This window comes from Euprymna scolopes, chromosome 3 (genome assembly GCF_053919585.1).
Source record: "Euprymna scolopes isolate OS-2025 chromosome 3, ASM5391958v1, whole genome shotgun sequence".
Classification (NCBI taxonomy): Eukaryota; Metazoa; Mollusca; class Cephalopoda; order Sepiida; family Sepiolidae; genus Euprymna; species Euprymna scolopes.
Window position 1 is genome coordinate 27,862,746 of NC_136484.1, and position 14,102 is coordinate 27,876,847.

The 14,102-nt window shown below is 35.1% G+C and overlaps 1 protein-coding gene and 1 pseudogene across 1 annotated transcript in view; one reads left to right on the plus strand and one right to left on the minus strand.

Moving 5' to 3' along the window:
* The window catches only part of LOC145254336 (uncharacterized), a 392,524-nt gene that overhangs the window by 47,106 nt on the left and 331,316 nt on the right, over positions 1-14,102 (minus strand). The window lies entirely within an intron of this gene.
* On the plus strand, positions 10,598-10,735 carry LOC145265367 (U2 spliceosomal RNA; annotated as a pseudogene).

Sequence of the window (14,102 nt, forward strand, 5' to 3'; positions counted from 1 at the left end):
GTTTATAAGTTTATCAGTTAAATATTTACAGACAAACACACATGCATGTACTCTTTTATTTATACAGATTATTCGAATAAACACTGTCTAAAAAACTTGAATTATACAAATGAATTGAAATTTAATATACATTTTAGAGTATTGTGTATTAAGGTTCCTCTGGGCTTCCGTAATAAATAGCATTATTATTTTTTTAATGCGCTTGTATCTTTTAAGATATTAAAATTATACCTTTAGTGCTTATGCAGAATCTGCATTTTTGATAGGATTTTCAAATTAAAGTCAAGTTTTATTAAATTGATAGATGAAAGTAAAAAATAGATACAAAACACACTTTAATCTGCTTTTAAATAATATTGTTCTTATTTCTGCACAATCTATATTCTGCATATGTACCAAATATTTTGAACTTGAATCATTTAGAAATATATTTTTTGTATATTGGGTCAGTAAAACTATTTAATTTCTGTACTTTATAAGAATGTTATAAAACCTGGATTTTTGTCCTGATCTATTCTTTTCTTAAACAAAACGAATTTCCAACTTTCAACGTTGATCCACACTACTAGGCCTTCTTCTCCAACATCAGTGGTCTACGTTTCAGTCTTCCAGATGCTGAAACCCAATTACAGGAAACCAAACTAGACTTATTGTTCTCTATGCGAAACGGACTTTGGACTCATTATATCCCTAGATGAGTTCGTGATTTAAGGATACTCTAACTTAACATCAAAACTTGACCCCAAGATCACCATGGGCATGGAATATGTGCCTACATTAGAGATGGTTTTCCATGTAGTAGAGACATCTTCAGAGAAGACCCTAAATTGTCCTATATAAGTTTTCAGGTTGCACTTGCTCAAAGCACTGCGTTCATATTTGCCATTTATCGCCCCCACAACAGCGGATTTACTATCTTTAAGAGCATATCTGAGAAAATTGACCATTGCTCATTCCTCGGTTAACATTCGCGTCTGCGGAGACTTAAACGTTCACAATTTGGAATGGTTAGCCTACTAAAACAAGACAGATGATGAGGGGAGGTTCTATCACGATTTCTTCATTGCTTATGACCTAACTTTGTTCACGAACCCATCCGTGAGCCCGACACTGGCGGTCAGTATACAAGTCTCCTAGAACCTTTCTTTGCTCTGAGCTATGTTCATCCTCCGTTCTGCCTCTACTGGGATGTTCCGAACACTCGTTTTTTTTTAGTTAAAATAAAAACAAAATCTAATAGGTTCTCAAACATACCTATCCATCGTACAGCATACTGATACTCTATGGCTGACTGAGTAAGCTTCCGTACCTTTATATGAGACAAAGTTCTACGTTCCATGTTTAAAAAGAACGTGTCCTCTATAGTGTCAGACCTGACGGAATTATTGTCAGTATAGACCGCTTCATCGCTCCAAAAATTCCAGCAAAAACCTAATAACCAGCCGTGGTTCTCTCAAGAGTGTGCTGCTGCTATTACGCATATGAATTACTTTTTTCCATTGCTTCAAACGTAATAGATGTACTGATACAAAAGCCTCCTTCAAGACTGGCAGCAACCACCAGTTTTGGCCAATAGCCAACGGGGTCCTGAACAGAGGCGTATGCCCTATCCCAACCATGATTAATGGACTTGACGTAATCGCGTCAGCATTGAACAAAGCCAAACTGTTTGCCAAGAATTTTGCAGCTAATTTTACCTCATGCGATCAAGGCCGACAACCCCCGTATCTTCTCCTGTGTCTGAAAACACGCTATGTGACATACAAATATCTATGCGTGCGGGATGTTGCTAAGCTAATCAAACCCCTTGATTCTAGTAAAGCAACTGGCCCTGATGACATTCCAATGATAGTGCTGAAAAAGCTTCAATAAGAACTAGATCTCATACTTACAAAGCTGTTTAAGCGTTGTCTGAAAGAGAAATACTTCCCAACACCCTGAAAATCCTCATCAGTATATTCTGTATTAAAACATTCAGGTGATCGGTCATCTTTCTTTCAATACTGATCAATCAATCTCCTGTGCATCATGAGTAAGCAACTGACATCTGTGTTAAATAGCAAAAATAACCTCCTCAGTGGCGTGCAATATGTTTTTTGTGCTAACTGTTATATCTCATAGGATTAGCGAATTTATCGGCAAATGATTCCTATCTATAGCAATTGTTCTTGACATATCAAAAGTATTTGATAGAATATGGCATAAAGTTCTACCTCACAAGATCCTCAGTTACGGTAGAGCTAGATATGTCTTCTCAATTATCAACCCATTTCTATCTGATAGGTTTATAAGAGTAGTCGTCGATGGGCAGAAATCAGAAGCTCACAGTATTAATGCTGGAGTCCCTCAAGGATCCATCCTGGGCCAAACTCTCTTCTTGATCTACATAAATGATCTTCACAATCCAATTCTAAGATAATTCGTAGACATTTATGCTGACGACACTACCACATATGGTAACACTTCAAAGGATCTAAATGCCCAAGATCTCTCTGATTTTCTCTCTCCTCTGATCTTGGGCACGTGGTGCAATGGGGAAAAGGATGGCTGGTTAATTTTAATGCATCTAAAACCATGCTTCTATTTTGATATCATCAACGCTCTGACCTCCATCTGGCATCAATTGTAATGAATGGTTATCATCTTGAGAAGGCTCCATGTTTTGACAAGCTTCTGGATCTAACCTTTACTCCTGATTTTAAACGGAATACGTACATCAACTCCATTGCCAAAAAATGGTGAGATCATTATACCGCTCCAGCAGATTTCTCACTTCCGATGCAATTCCCTATTTGTATAAAAGCCAAAGGCATCCTAGGGTGGATTACTGTTGACACATTTGGGCAAGAGCTGCGGGAAGCACTTTATCCTGCCTTGACAAAGTTTCAAAATAGACTTCGTGGACTAGTAGAGGGTGCTTTTTCTCTTCCTTGCAACCTCATTCCTAAAGAAGAGACGTTGCGAACCTATCTCTAATCTATCGCTATTTTCATGGCAAGTGCTCGCCTGAGCTCCAATCTACGGCCTCCATTCCAAATTTTCACGAAAAACACCCGTCAAGCTGAAGCCATTATCAATAATTTTCCTCATTCTTTAACTGTGCCTTAACCTAAACCTAGATTCCATGAACAAAGTTTCTTTCTTATAACTGCACTCATGTGGAACTCTCATCCGTTTCCCCGACTTTCCAGCTGACTACAGCATGGTCGTCTTCAAGTCTAACGTAAATAAATTCTTAATGAGCCGTTCCCCTTAAGAAATCTAATTTACTAAATTTCCACTATTAACGATTACTATGATGTTGTCCCGTTGACTACTGTACACTCATTAACCCTTATCCTCTAGTGACCTCCAGGCCCTGATAAGTGGTGGCTCCTTTGTAAAATAAAAACTGTGTCTAAGTTAGTAACCATTCTCTTCAATAAATTTCTGACGTCGTATTTTTTTCCATTGTTTACTATTTATACGTATGTAGGTTTACAATCTTAATCTAATATTAGATGTAATATCAGACTTGATTTTGGGCAAAAGTACTAAACATTGGAATGGATCTGGTGGAGTGGAGAAATTGACGAAATTATTTTCAAACCGATAAATTTATAAATCAGTTTGTGTTCTTTCTTGGTCTGTATGAGACATACACGTTATTTTTTTTTTTGTTTGTTTGTTTACTATTAATTGATTTTTGATTGTCTTCAAAACCTATTCAGTTTAATTTATAGGTGCTTATTGAGATTCAGTCAACAGATGGATGGTTTTTTATATGTGGTTTTAAGCAAGAACAATATTAAGTACTTAAATGCCATGTTGAAAATAGTAATATATCCAAGAATTACGAAAATTCGTGGAGTAGAAAGCCATTCACAGTTAAAAGTAATTTTTACGGAAAATTGGGGAAAATTGTATTTTTCTTAGATGGTATCAGATAAACATAAAGAGTTAATACGCAAGGGATACACTTCGGAACGTAAATTTTAAATGCGATACACTTTTATTTTTATTAAAACCACAATAGCAGTTCTTCTCAATGAATTTTCGTAATTATTGGATATATTACTATTGTAAACATGATAATTAATTACGTAATATTTTGTGCTTAAAACAACATATTAAAAAATCAGCCATCTTTACAAGCACTAATTTATAATGTAAAAAAAACATATTTTAATTAGTAATTATAGTTCTTCTGAACGCGCCACTGACAGTTGATGATACTGAAATAAATAAAAATCGAATTTGTACTACTTCGAAATACAAAAAGAAAAAAATTATTTAAAAACATTTTGTTGAATTAATTTCTTGACTAACCAATATCAAAAGAAATTTTACTTTATAAATCATGTAACATTTTTTTTAATTGTTCTAAGTTTAAATTAGATCAGTTGGATTATTAACGTCTGAAAAATATATTTTTGAATCTTAAAAATCGAATATCGATTACAAACGTACTTGTATTTCTGGTTGAAAACAAAAATATAAATGACTGCGATAAACTCATTTATAAAATACATGCAAAAAATCAATATATATATATAAATGTTTATCTTTGAGATTTGTTAATTTCAATGTATACCATTTCGAACGCGCCCCTGTTTTATCAAAGACTATACTGTTAATTGTGCATGCCTAATTTTTGCGCTTGTGCGGTGATAAAACTTATAAAATGTATTTGTGATGTTAGGCTGTATAAAAGTGTTAACTTTGGTTAAAATTGAACTGTTCTTTCTTTTAATGGAATTTTTTCGATTATCAATATCGATACTTACCGAACGTATTCCGATACAAAATCTACATAAGCACACATCTAGACATATAAAGTACGTTTGTGTGAAATTTCAACAAAAAAAAAAAATAAGCTCAGCTGTTTTGGAATCCATAGGGAACTCTCTCTCTCTCTCTCTCTCTCTCTCTCTCTCTCTCTCTCTCATACACACACACAAATACACAACGTGCCTTTTATATATAAGTAGAGATAGTGTAGATATATTTACATATTGTGGTTATATGAGTGTCTCTGTTTTCGCTCACAGACTTTTTACTTTTTTTTTACTGAATAGCTTGTCTTGTTTGGTTGTTTTTATGATTTTTTATTTTTATTTATTTTTTACTGAATAGCTTTTCTTGTTTGGTTGTTTTTACGATTTTTTATTTATTTATTTATTTTTACTGAATAGCTTGTCTTGTTTGGTTGTTTTTATGATTTTTTATTTATTTATTTATTTTTACTGAATAGCTTTTCTTGTTTGGTTGTTTTTACGATTTTTTATTTATTTATTTATTTTTACTGAATAGCTTGTCTTGTTTGGTTGTTTTTATGATTTTTTATTTATTTATTTATTTATTTTACTGAATAGCTTGTCTTGTTTGGTTGTTTTTATGTTTTCTCATTTTTATTTTTTTACTGAATAGTTTGTCTTGTTTGGTTGTTTTTATGTCTTTGTTTTTTATTTTTTACTGAATAGTTTGTCTTGTTTGCATTGAAATTGTTCCTCCAGATTATACATACTAGTCTTTACCTGTCATGAAATTTATGAACCTTTTAGCCAATAATCTCCTCCATTATTCTTACTCTAGCTTTTAAATATTATCGGTTTTATAATGGGGACTCTGTGCATCGTTTTTCTTTTCCTCTAAAAGAACACCCTTATTCAATTATCCTCAAAAAGCACAAATGGTTGCCCTCAAACTGCAATAACTCGGCCTGTCTACTAATGTTATAACGATAATTCCGTTAAACATTGGGAATGTGATAAAATGAAATACAACCTTGGTTTTATTCGATTTAAAACTCTTCCTTGCAAGGAGGGATAACTCTTATTGGTGCAATAGCAAGACTTATTCAGAACAAAGTTCGACCATCATTTTTTCCCTTCGTACAATCTTTATGGAAAGGTGATATTTAGCTAGTGAATATTACTCGTGCGTTTTTAACGTAATCCCATTATGTTTCGGAGTATTTTTTAAAATGAGGATTACTAAATTGTATTATTCAGATTATTCTAGCGACGCTTCAGTCGATGCAACCTCCGACCTTCTTCAAGTGTATTTTGTGGAACTCTAAAATTTTTATGTCTGGATAAGTTGTGACTCCCAAGTATATATATATATATATATATATATATATATATATATATATATATATATATATATATATATATATATATATATATATATATATATATAAACCAGTTAAAACTCACTGTGGATTCTTGTAAGATACTACCCACCCCCAATAAAGAAATTATTTTGTGTTATATTTTGCCCCTGGGAAGGGGGACAGGTGAATGCAAGTTCAATCACAACATTTCGTAAGCAAATCATTTCCGTTTATCATGTTTCATGAAAATATAAACTGTGTCCATCGCTTTATTGCAGATTACAAAATAATCAATATTTCAGTAAATATAAGTTATAAAAAGCTGAAAATTACACCATTCAAGGACTGTATTAAGGTGAGATAAATCCTAAAATTTCATCAAAATTCATGTTATATTTAAAAAGTTATGTTATTTTTTTAATATTCAATGAATTTTCACCGTCCATCGCTTTATTGCAAGTCTTCTAAGATAATGTTTTAGCTCAATAAAACAATACCAAAGCATCATAAATTTATATTGAACACATTTTCTGGGGAAAATTAACAAAAACAAAGGCACATCCCGAGGGCTAAGTGTCAAACAAACGAATTATTTGTCCACATATCCCCCATGTTTTGAAATTACATTAAACAACCTTTTGTCCACCGAGGAGATCAATTGTTTGATCTGAGATGGAGTAATGGTTCTGGCAACGTCGACTATTTTGTTCCAAAGGGCATCCTTCGAAGAAAACTGCTCTCCTCCCTCATAAACTCCTCGTTTCAATATTGACCATAGGTCTTCGATGGGGTTAAGGTCCGGAGAACACGTTGACCAGGACATGAGGGTTTCTCCAACAAAGTCCTGAGATTCAAGGAAGGATGTAGTTGTCCTAGCAGCATGAGATGGGGCATTATCATGCATAAAAATAATCTTAAAACGACGTGACAAGGGAAGATCATCTAGCCATAGTAACAAATTCTCATTTAGAAAGGCAGTGTAGGCATTGCTGGTGAGCTTGACACCTTCTGGCATTCGGATTGGTCCACATAGCTTATCTCCAATAATTCCCGCCCAAAACATTATGCCTCCACCTCCCTGTTGGCGACGAAATCTATAAGGCGTTGGAGTTCCATTTGGATTCCAAACTTTGGCCCATCCGTCCGGTCCATCAAGGGTAGCACGAGCCTCATCTGTAATCAGAACATTTTGGCAATCCATTTTCATATATTTTTGTGCCCAAGCCAATCGTTTTTCTTTGTGGGTTTGGCTCAATGGAGGCCTTGGAATAGGATTGATGTGCCTTGCCATTTCATTCAGTACATTGCATCGGGATTGTCTGGACCTTGGTATGACTCCAGCCCTCGCAAGAATTGTTGCACTGGTGTTGTTTGGGTTGCGCACAATTTCTCTACGAATTTTCCGAAGATCCCGATCAGAAAGGTTCCTCCTTGTGCCCTTATCTTTCCTGGACTTGATGTTGGGGTTCTTGACGAATGTAGCTAAAGTTCGGGGATCCCTTTTTAGTTCTGTGGCTAAATTTATGATCGAGAGTCCTTCTGCTAGTCCTGCAATAATCCTCTGCTTCTCGGTAGCTGTTAAACGTCCTTTTTTGGCATTTTATGAGACCTGCAATAAAGCGATGGACGGTGAAAAATCATTGAATATTAAAAAAATAACATAACTTTTTAGGATTTATCTCACCTTAAAATATGAAAAATATATTTTTGAATCTTAAAAATCGAATATCGATTACAAACGTACTTGTATTTCTGGTTGAAAACAAAAATATAAATGACTGCGATACACTCATTTATAAAATACATGCAAAAAATCAATATATATATAAATGTTTATCTTTGAGATTTGTTAATTTCAATGTATACCGTTTTCGTTTAACGGGTGGAGACTGTTATGATCAAAACTGAATCACTGTTAATTTCGAGTAAAGATCAATGTATTTACTTTATAGGTGCAGAGCATATATAGTGAAAAACTTGTTGAAATTAAAAGATTTTTCTCTTTTCTATAACTTTTATTTATTTCATCTTAGTTTTCTTTATTACAGCCGTTTCGGTAAGTAAACGGCTGTAAAGAAAACGAAGATGAAATAAACGAAAGTTACAAAGGAGAAAAAATATAAGTCCTTCAATTTCAGCAAAGATTGTACAATATATATATATTGTACAATATATATATATATACACACATATATTCATCAAATCTCCACACTAACGTAATGTACTTGCAATAACCCTTATCCTTGAGTTGCTTCCGGGCCTTAATAAGTGGTGATCACTGTGTAAAATATATATATGTATACATATATACATATACATATATATATACATTTAAATACATATACACATATATATACATATACATACATATACACATATATATGCATATACATATATATATATACATATATGCATATACATATATATATACATATATGCATATACATATATATACATATATGCATATACATATATATGCATATACATATACATATATACGTATATACATCTACATATATGCATAAACATAAATACATATATATACATATATATGCATACATGCATATATACATATATATACATATATATGCATTTACATATATACATATATATACATATGTACATATATACATGTATACATATATACGCACACATATATATGCATATATAAACATATATAGAGATATATACACACATATATATGCATATATAAACATATATAGAGATGCATACACATATATATGCATATATATGTATATATATACACACATATACATTCATATATAGACATATATACACACATATATATACATATATACTCACGTATATATATACACATACATGTATATATATGTACACATATATATCCTCATATATACAGGGTGACCCCCCCCAAAAAAAAAATAGAGGGCATTCAATTGTTTTTCTGGGCATTTTACAGTCAAAGAGAAAAAAAGGCCAAAGACCCTAGTGTTTTGATGTGATGTTTTGAATATAATAACTAGTTATGACCAATGTTTCATTTTTCTCGACCGGGTTGTGACTTGCGATAGAAAAGTGCGTTCTTTACGACAATTGGGGACGATCAGCTCAGTGATTAGACGCCGACGAAGCTCCACGACACTTCCCGAAGAAGGTCATGTTAACTGTTTGGTGGTCTGCGATTGGCCTCATCCATTACAACTATTTGGAATGTAGGCGAAACCATTACGGTGAAAAAGTAGTGTTAACAAATGGATGAAATGCATTGGAAACTTCGACAACAACACCCAGCATTAGTCAACAGAAAAGGCCCCATTCTCCTCCACGACAATACCCAACTGCACGTTGATAAACCGACCCTGCAGAAGTTGAACGAATTGGGTTACGAAACTCTGCCTCATCTGTCATACTCTCTAGACCTCTCACCTAATAACTATTACTTTTTCCAAAACCCCGACAACTTTCTGCGTGAGAAATGCTTAAAAATCCTCAGCTATATTAAAACGCCTTCAGCAACTTCATCGTCACCAGAACGCAAGATTTTTACGTTACTGGCATAAATGCACTTGTTTTGCGTTGGCAGCCGTGTGGGTTCTCATGGTTCTTATTTCGATCAATAAATATTTGTTTGTTCCGAGGTATGTTCATCTAAATTTAAAAGTTAAAAACTTTCTCGTCAGCCTGATAAAACAGAGATCTCGAAATTCATCTTGCTGCAAACAGTGGAATTTTTACGTAGATCGAATACAAATAATTTCTAGGGAAATATTCAACGTAATTAAAAACAATCAAAATAATCATTATATCACATAAAAATAATTCTTACGATTAAACGATATTTTGTAATATTCAAACGATTAAACGAGTATTTTGTATTATTTAACACAGCACAGAAATGCTACATTTTTTTTTAGTCGCGTGCAAGCGACTCTATATGTCGGTCGGTCGGTCAGTCGGTCGGTCTGTGCGTAACACTTTTGTACTTGGCCTTTTTGGTTAAGATCAAAGGTCTGTTGTTAATAGATACTGTTCTTAGCTTTTTAAGCTTTTTTTGGCCTTTTGGCCAAGATCAAAGTATTGAAATTTTTTTTAATTGTAATTTTTTTCTTTAAACGGAATAACTCAAATATGAAGATCAAAGTGTAGTATCTGTTCCGGCAGATACTGCAAGCAAAGACGATATGTGGGGGCAACCCCACATATAAGTCCTTGGTCAGTGCATGGGCAACCCTTTATACCAATTGTCACTATCCAGCTCCCCTACTCCCCGAGGAGCTGGTCCCCATTTCCCCTTCACTCCTCACATTAAAAATCGGCCTTGTGCCTAATTTGCTCGGTGGGGGAGCAAATAAATACCAACCCCACATATAAGACCTTGGTCAATGTAAGGGCAACCCTTCATACCAATTGTCACTATTCAGCTCCCCTACTCATCGGGGAGTTGGTCCCCATTTCCCCTTCACTCCTCACATTAAAAATCGGCCGTGCCTAATTTGCTCGGTGGAGGAGCAAATAAATACCCTTTTCTTGGCCTTTTGGCCAAGATCAAAGTAAAGTATCTGTTCTTACTACATGATGTACTTATGTTTGTAACTTTGTGATATAAAGTGGGGGATCACTTTTCTGTATTAATTTAATGTAAAATGATCACCTACTTTACAACCAGTCAGTCTCAAAGCCATTCAAGTCATTCTCCAGACCATTCAACTTATTTTTGAAGGATCCCAGTTATTTTTAAAGCATTCAAGTCATTCTTAAGGTCATCCAATTCATCCTTAATTTCATTAAAGTCATTCTAAGTCATTTACTTTTTTATTTAGTTAAGTCATTTCAGCCCATTTTTCAGTCATTTTAGTTTATCTTTAAGAATTTCATGTCAATCCTACATTCACGCATTCATTTATTGCACAATAGCACGCGGCTAATGGCTATCGGCCTTGTTTTAATATAAATAGCTGTTTGCTTTGCTTTAATCAAATATATTGATTGTAGAATATCCCATGATTAGAACAAATTAATTTTTTAATGTGTCAAGAAGGCTACCTTCTTAACACAAATAAATATTATATATCCTAGCAAGCATTTTCTTTAGGAAACGATTTATACACTTATTTTAATTCTGTTGGTTGGTTCAAAAAAAAAAAAATCTGAGAAAAAATACAACACAGTTTCCGCCAGTGATTTTAACACCTCGTTATCATTCAATTTTAAAGTCATTATCAAGTAAGTTTGTTTTATTTTATTAAGTGAAGACATCCCAAAATTTCTTTTGTATACACTAAAATTCCTGGTATGCATATATATATATATATATATATATATATATATATATATATATATATATATATATATATATATATATATATACATATACATTATTTAAAAATGTTTCTTTTATATATATTATTAAAAACTTATTTTATATACACTATTTAAAAATATTTCTCTCATATATACTACTTAAATACCTTTTTTTTACACAGTGATCACCACTTATCAAGGCCCGGAAGCCACTCAGGGATAAGGGTTATTGCAAGTACATTACGTTAGTGTGGAGATTTGATGAAGGGTTTACTTAAGGGGGCGGTTCATTAGGAATTTGTTAACATTGGACTTGAAGACATCCAAGTTGTAGTCCGGTAGGAAGCAGGCAGACGGAACAGAGTTCCATAGGCGTGCAGTTCTAAGAAAGAAGCTTTGTTCATGGAATCCGCGTTTTGATTTAGGCACAGATATAGAGTGGGGCAAATTTTTCACAGTGGATTCAGCTAGACGGGTGTTTTTCATGAAAGATTGGCGAGGGGGGACCAGAGATTGAAGTTCAGACGAGCACCTGCCATGGAAATAACGATAAAACAAGGATAGGCTTGCAATGTCTCTTCTGTGGGAGAGAGGTTGCAGGGTAGAGAAAAGGGCACTAAGCCACGAAGTCTATTTTGTACTCTGTCAAGGCAGGATAGGCTGTTTTTAGCAGCTCCTGCCCAGATATGGCATCAGTATTCCATCCTTGGACGTACTTGGCTTTTATATAGATAGAGAATTGCATCAGTAGTGAGATATCTTCTGGAGTGGTAGAAGGATCCCACCATCTTTCCAGCGACCTTGGCAACAGACTTGATGTACGTGTTCCATTTCAGATCAGGAGTAAAGGTTAAACCCAGAAGCTTGTCAAAACATGGGGCCTCACCCAGACGAGAACCATCCATCACAATTGATGCCAGATGGGGATCAGAGCGTTGATGATGTAACGATAGGAGTTTGGTTTTGGATGCATTAAAGGTAACCAGCCACGTCTTTCCCCACTGAACCACGCTCTCGAGATCAGAGGAGAGAGAATCCGAGAGAACTTTGTCGCTTACAGCCTTTGATGTGTTGCCGTAGATGGTCGTGTCATCAGCATAGATGTCAACGAATGATTTAAGTATGTGTTTAGGGAGGTCATTGATGTAGATCAGGAAGAGAGTTGGGCCCAGGATTGACCCCTGAGGGACTCCAGCATTTATATTGCAGGCCTCCGATTTTTGTCCATCTACCACTACTCTTATGAGCCTATCGGAGAGAAATGATTTAATGATTGAGAAAACATTTCCAGTTATACCGTAGCTGGAAATCTTGTGAAGTAGACCCTTATGCTATACCTTGTCGAAGGCCTTTGATATGTCAAGAGCAATTGCCCTAGAAAGGAAGCCTTTGTCAAGAGATTCACTAATCCTGTGGGATATAACCGTCAGCACATCTGCGGTAGATCTTGCAGAGCGAAGCCATATTGTGTGTCACTAAGAAGGTTATTCCTGTTGAGGTGGTTGACTATTTCTCTATTTAATATGGATTCCAGCAACTTACTCATAACACACAGGAGACTTATTGGTCTGTACTGAGAGGGAGATGACTTATCACCTGAATTCTTAAATACAGAGCAAACTGATGAGGTCTTCCAAGGAGTCGGAAAGCACTTCTCCTTAAGGCAGCGCTTAAATAGTTTCGTAAGTATGGGAGCAAGTTCTGGTTGAAGCTTTTTTAATAACACTATAATTGGGATGCCATCAGGACCAGTTGCTTTACTGGAATCTAGGTTCTTTATTAGCTTGACGACCTCATGCACGGATATTTGTATGTTACCTAGCTTGTTCTGTGTTATAGGAGGAAATATGGGGAGTTGATGGCCTTGGTCGCATAGGGTAGAATTAGCTGCAAAGTTCTTTGCAAATAGTTTGGCCTTGTCTGACGCTGACGAGATAACCTCTGGTCCATTGATAATGGTTGGGATAGAACGCACACTTCTGTTCAGGATCCTATTTGTTATTTGCCAAAACTGGTGGGAACCAAGCCGCTGATCAGCTACCTTGGATTTAACAGACTGGGCATATAGCTCTCTTGCATTTTTTATTACTCTTTTACAGTGGTTGCTGGCAGTCCTGAAAGCAGCTTTAGTCTCAGTGCATCTATTATTTTGGTAGCTATGGAAAAAGTGATTTCTGTGCGCGATAGCAGCAGCACATTCTGGGGAGAACCATGGCTGGCTGTTAGGTTTTTGTTGGAATTTTTTAGATGGTATGAATTGATCTATACCTACAATTAACCATTCGGTCAGATCTGGTACTATAGAGGACACTTCCTTTTTAAACATGGAGTGCAGAGGTAAATCAGATATGAATGTACGGAAGCTATCCCAGTCAGCCATAGAGTATCGGTATACAGTACGGTGGAGGGGTACGTCTGGGGGCTTCTTACATTTCGTTTTTATGTTAACTGATACGACGGAGTGGTCGGAGGATCCTAGAGGAGAATGAACAGAACATGAACATAGCTCAGGTGAAGTTGAAAGAAAAAGGTCTAAGAGGCTTGCATATTGACCGGGTGTATCGGGCACACGGGTGGGTTCGCGAACAATCTGAGTGAGGTCATAAGCAATGGCAAAATCATGACAGAACCTCCCCTCATCGTCTGTCTTATTTGAATGGGTCAGTCATTCCACGTTATGGACGTTGAAGTCACCACAAATGTGGATGTTAGCCGAGGGATG